We start from the raw sequence: 6,000 nt of genomic DNA on the forward strand, positions 1-6,000 counted from the left end.
CAAATGTTTGTCATTTAATTCCACCATGTGGAATAAAGGCACCCACTGACATTCATTGATGCTTGCTGAATATTTATGGGGCCCAAACAGTGGAGGCGAGCACAGTAAGGTGGGTAGGTGGTGCATTTCAGTGGTGACAACAGTTACAGAAGGTCACCTCTGCTGGTGCAGATTTTGATGGGTTTGGCATGCAGGCTCACCTGCATGGCTGGTGAAAATACATAGCTCAAGGTGGTGGCTGTGTTGGAAAATAGTGTTTTATAGCTGAGAATTTTCCCTATCAAATAGTGTTACCGTACTCTTTATTGTAGTTTCCATGGAAATAATGAGACATTACTTTCAGAGCAACCTATGTACTTTTGAATTAATAATTTAAAAAACTCTTATCCCCATTCTTGAGACTCTTAGATCCTCCCTTGGATTTGGAGTTAGTCTGCAAGGAGTGCAGTTGTTAGAACTCCTTTTGAACCACACTTATTTGGCAGAGGAGGCTGTTGGTCTGGGCTGAGAAGAGGAAGGAACTTCATAGAGTGCTGCGGGGTAGATAAAGCAGGCTGTGCTCCTCACCCATGCCTTGCCTGTCCTCACACTTCCCAGCATCCCCTATAGGAAAATACATACAGCATGGCCAACATATGGAGGGGAAGAAAGAACCCCACATTCCTGCTATTGAAACCTCTTCAGTCAGGAACTTGGATAGCACACATTGTGCAGGTGATAGTCTGAAGCTGGCAGGGCAACACCACTGCTTCCCTCACCACACTGCCTCTGACCTTGTTTGTGGCAATATTAATGCTTCAGATGGACAGTCAAGAGCATAATGAAAATGGATCCCTTGCTTCCTTGCAGTCAGCTGTGGCTATGGGAGCTGAATATATTTTTGAACTTGTGACTTCTCTGTTTTCTAGGGAGAGAAACGGGCTGAATAACTGCAGCATTGTTTGGTCATTTTCTGCTGCACTGAAAGCAAAAGTCACAGATGTTATCAAATCTTCATTTTAGTTTAGCCTACAAGGTGAAGAAAATGTCCATTCTGGTTGAGACACCTGCGAAAGTAATAAAGAATAGGATGTTCAAAGAGCAGAGATTAGAGTGACAAATTTGGAGAAAAACTTGGGAAAAGAGAAATATGTTTAAGCTAAAATAATCTCATTCCATCAAAAGTGATCCTGTAGCTTGGACATGGACATGTTAGAACTGAATTTGACTTTGTTTTATCTCAGTTCTCCAGGCACAAAGCTGTTTTTTTTTTCTTCTTACAAAGGAAGTATGTTGAGGTCATTGGAGCTATTGTGGTAATAAGAACTATGTGAGTGTTTCACAGACATTCAGAAAGTCAAAAATTATTCTGATGCTATACAATTTAGCAGAGGTTTAAAGACTAAAAATGTGAAATTTTTAGTGCAAATGTACAGATGAGCTCTTAGCACTGAGAGGAGGAGAGTGACGACATAATTGGGTACACAGCCCACAATGAGAGCAACAGATGCTAAGTGCAGCTCTGTCCTGCTCTAACAGCATAGTGCTGACAAGTTGTATGGATGGCAAATGAAGATCAGAAGGTTCCACATTGGAGGGTTGCCCCCAGGCATTAAAACTCTAGCCTCCACCGGTCTTACCTAGTGCCCTCCATTGGGGCTATGGAGTCAGATGACTATGATGGCAGCATCCCTACCTTGCAGCTGAGTTTATTTCTTATCTGAAGAAGCCTGGAAAAGAAAATGCAGGTTATGTAGCACATAGCGTATGCGCTATGTGGATAAGTGTTGTATATGCAGGGGACATGGCATGCAGCAAGTTCTTGTGGGCCATTGCTACATAAGTCAAGACAAAGACAGGTAAAGGTGGTTTAAAAGCATCGGCACCTTTTGATAGTTGAAACTCTTCAGAAACAGTACACTAAATCTCTTACAGACTTATTTGGACTGACCAAACCAAGGGCTGTGTGTTACCATGTTCTCAGACCATGGTAGGTGCTTCATGCTGCTGCCAGGGGCAGACTCTTGAGCCATGGTGCTGGCTGAAGCCCTATCCTATAACTATATCCACTTTGATGCAAGGTACACTTGAATACAGAGACATTGGGTCATGTCCCTCCTCTGATGATGGAAAGTACCGCAGCAGCTGATGTAGAGCTGCACACACAGCTGGCTGTGCACCTACAGCCAGGCACTTCTCTTCCGGCACCTGTGTTACGAGAAGATCCTACACAAAGCAGTCCTTGGGCTTAGAAAGTTTGCCACTGAAGAGAAGGAACGAGAGGGACAACCTGTACAAGGTAGTGCTGGCTGACAGCAGCTGCAGAGCAGTGCCACTTGCAAAGCTGCATGCGAAATGTTTGAGAAGGAATGAATGGGAGGCTATTTGGTAGTGTTGAGGATGTTAATGGGATAAATGCATTGTGAAGAAAAAAAAAAAATGGCAAAGAAAAAGTAAGTTATTAAAAATCTGGAATCTTGCAAGATTCAAAGAACACAACATTTATTTTACCCAAGAGAAAGTTAGGATTTGGTTTGACCATGTGGGGCCAAAAACACGATGGCTGCTGATCTGTTCACCTGGTGGGCAGGGCAGCCATTGCAGCACATAGCTGCCCCACTGGGGAACAGGAGCTAGGCGATCTCAGCCTTACAGTAGAGCATTGCACTGCACATGCTGTACAATGCCACAGGACTTGCTTTTGTAAGTGTTTATAATGATAAATGCAGTTCACTTTGTTTTAGGTTTGGCTGACAATGGGCTTGTTCTTTGTCCAAATAGTGGATGTAGCAGGGAGGGGAGAAGGTGGAAGGGCTTCTTCTATTACAACACTTTTCAAATGATAAAGCAGCAGGGCCTTTTATTGCAAACTAGCAAAGCATTTTCTTCGCAGACAAATAGCTTTCTCTTTCTGTTTCTAATAGCCTCCAATCTGAGCTGATTTTCTCATTTAATCTTCATTGTTCTGCGCCTTCCTGTGTGTTTGCAGGAGAGAAAGAGCACTGGATTTCACACTGGATTAAGCAGCACAGGCAGCCATAGCTCCTAGTGCCCATGTGGGTATTTCCCCTGCAGAAAGAGCTCACGTGGAGGGGGAGGACATCAGGCTGCAGCACTTGCACCATTTCCACGTGCTGTTGACTGCAGTGACTGTGTGTCACTCTGCATTAGCATCACAGCAGTGGCCCTTTTTTCCTCAGCTGGAATAAAAAGCAGGGCATGTGCATGTGTACTTGTAATGAGCAGAGCCCCAGGCAGCCAGGCTGCGGGTGCAGTGAGGGTTGGCAGCGTCCTGACCTGCTCACGAGGCTCCCCCAGATGAAATTCTTAGAGGAGCTCCCAGGTTTATGGTCTGCCACCCACACCTTGCAGCATCCCATGCCTCAAGAGCATCCCCAGGAACAAGGAACTGGTAGGTGGGTTTCCATTCTTGTGCTTCTCTCTCCTGCCATGGGTTGGCTTTCCTCTTCCTCCCATCATCAGGTAATTGAGTTTAATGGGGTTGGTCAACACAGATGCATTCAGACAAGGGAAAAGCTGCCTCTGCCAGTAAAAAGGATGTGTGCAGCTCATGGAGGCAGGCTCCTGCTGTCTGCTCTTGCCATATGACTGTGCTGTGTACACCAACATGTGCATGTCTTTTTCTTACATGTACATCAAATCACTGCAAGTGGATGGCCTCAGCAGCTCCCAGAGCCTGTGTTTCTTGTAATACTCTTCCTCCATCCCAAAGGAATGCTGTTAAATAATTTATGAATGAGCTGTGCAGTCTCTCACACTGAGGGCTCAGGCATTCCCTTCAGTCAATAACCCAAGGATGGCCTGGGCAGTTCCCTGGGTTTCTCATTCTCCTGGTGATACAGTGATGATAGCACTCTGGATAATCTCCTTGCTCAGCAGAAGGTGATAATTTTGCCTTTTGTCCTGAAATGGGTCACAGCATTAATCTGGGCTGTGTTATTGTTCACCCACATCCTGCATAGCATGCTTTCACAGGCTCTTTTTCATGAAGTGATCACTGATCATAAAAAAAAAGCCACATATTACTTCCTCTCATAGATCCTACAGAGCCAGTTCTCTTGTGTCTTCTCTCCAGCTCACAGGCTCTGGTGGTTGTTCTGACATCACAAGCTCCTGGCTGAGCCTATACCAACATGGGTAGATACACTGGTGGCTTTTATTCTACTTTTTTTTTTTTTTTTTCCCCCCTCATGAAACTTAGGAAATAAGGACCTTACATATGGCAAAATTCAGAAATCCAGCTGATGTGTTCAGACATTAAGAACAGCCATAAAAAGGTGTTAGTGCCTCAGCTGTGTATCCTGGGAAAGGGGTGTGGGGATTCAGTTGCTCACTGTTAGCAGCTGTCTCTGCACAGCAGAGAAAAGAATTACTTTACTACAGGCACCCTTCCCCTGGTGAACACTATCCCTTTAAAACTTGTAATTTTTCCTCGTGTCTCCCAGATGGATGAAGTCCCTAACTAAGCAGCCAGGGGCTAGGTGCCCACTGGTATGGGGACAGGCGTGGAGCAGGGGGTACCACCATCTGAACTGGTCAACCACAGCTCGCTTTTATTCAATTACACAAATGGGTGTCTGAGTGTAGAAGCATGCTTAGGATACAGCAGATGTCATCTGGGTTTATTTTATTCCATTTATTTAATTTCATTTCATTTCATTTTTTGCTGGTGTGGCTTTTCAGAAGAGAATTTCTGTATCATCTCAAGTTTTGCTAAAGGCATATAAACCCTCTTTATACGCAATCAACTGATAACAACTGATAAGATAACATTGAATCATATGGAAAATGGCCTGTTCAAGATTGCCTTGAAATTCAGTATGAAATACACAAACAAGGAAAGCAGAAGTGGAAATATTTCAAGGAGATTTAGACAAAAAACAAAGGGGAAAAAAAAAGGAGAAAGAAAACAAGTTAATTACAATCAACTCCAGGTTTCTGACACTTTGCAGAAGTGCAATGTCTTGATGAGCCCTCTGCTTTCTTCATAGAACTGTAGAATCTACATTTTTCTGTAGAAAATGTAGAAAGAGACATTCCAAGGTCATCTAGTCCAACTACCTTGAAATAAGCAGAGATACCTACAGCTAGATCTGGTTACTCAGAGCCCCATCCAGCCTGACCTTGGATGTCCCCAGAGACGGAGATACCACTTGTCATAAAAATTTCTTCCTTATATCCAATCTGAATCACCTCTCCTGTTTGAAAGCATTTCCTCTTGTCCTATCCCAACAGATGCTCCAACAGGTCCACGTCTCTCTTGTATTGAAGACTCCATACTGGGACACAGTAATCCAGGTGAAGTCCCATCAGTGCAAATAGAAGGGCAGGATGATCTCCCTCGAACTGCAGGCCACATTTCTTTTGATGCAGTCCAAGGTGTGGTTGGCTTTCTGGGCTGTGAGGGCACATAGCTGGCTCATGTCCAGCTTGCCATCCACCACTAACTCCAACTTCTGTTTGGCAGGACTGTGCTCCACCTTTCTGCCCCCCGGCTTTACTTACAGTGGTGGCTGACATGACCCGAGTGCAAGACTTTGCATTTGGATTTATTGTACCTCATGTGGTTCACCTGAGCCCATTGCTTGAGTCTGTCGAGGTCCCTCTGGATGGCATAATGTCCCACAGGTATATTGATCACACTACAGCTTGGTGTCATCTGCAAACTTGCCGAGGGCACATTTAATCCCACTATCAATGTCATTGATGAAGACGTTGAAGATCACTGGTCCCAGTACTAACCCCTGAGGGACACCACTTGTCATCAATCTGCATCCAGACACTGATCCATTGACCATCACTCTCTAGGTGTGTTCTCACAACCAGTTCTTTGTCCATTGTAACAGCACTGCCATCAAATTAGTATCTTTCCAGTTTGGAGAGAAGAATGTTTTGTGGGCCTCACTGAAGTCCAGACGGATGACATAAGTGGCTCTGCTGACAAAGTTACATTATCAAAAAAAGTGACAAGTTTGGTCAGGCGGAGCCTACCGTTATCAG

This window comes from Centrocercus urophasianus, unplaced genomic scaffold (assembly GCF_019232065.1).
Source record: "Centrocercus urophasianus isolate 14NV4802_14NV808 unplaced genomic scaffold, USGS_Curo_1.0 seq_25, whole genome shotgun sequence".
Taxonomy (NCBI): Eukaryota; Metazoa; Chordata; class Aves; order Galliformes; family Phasianidae; genus Centrocercus; species Centrocercus urophasianus.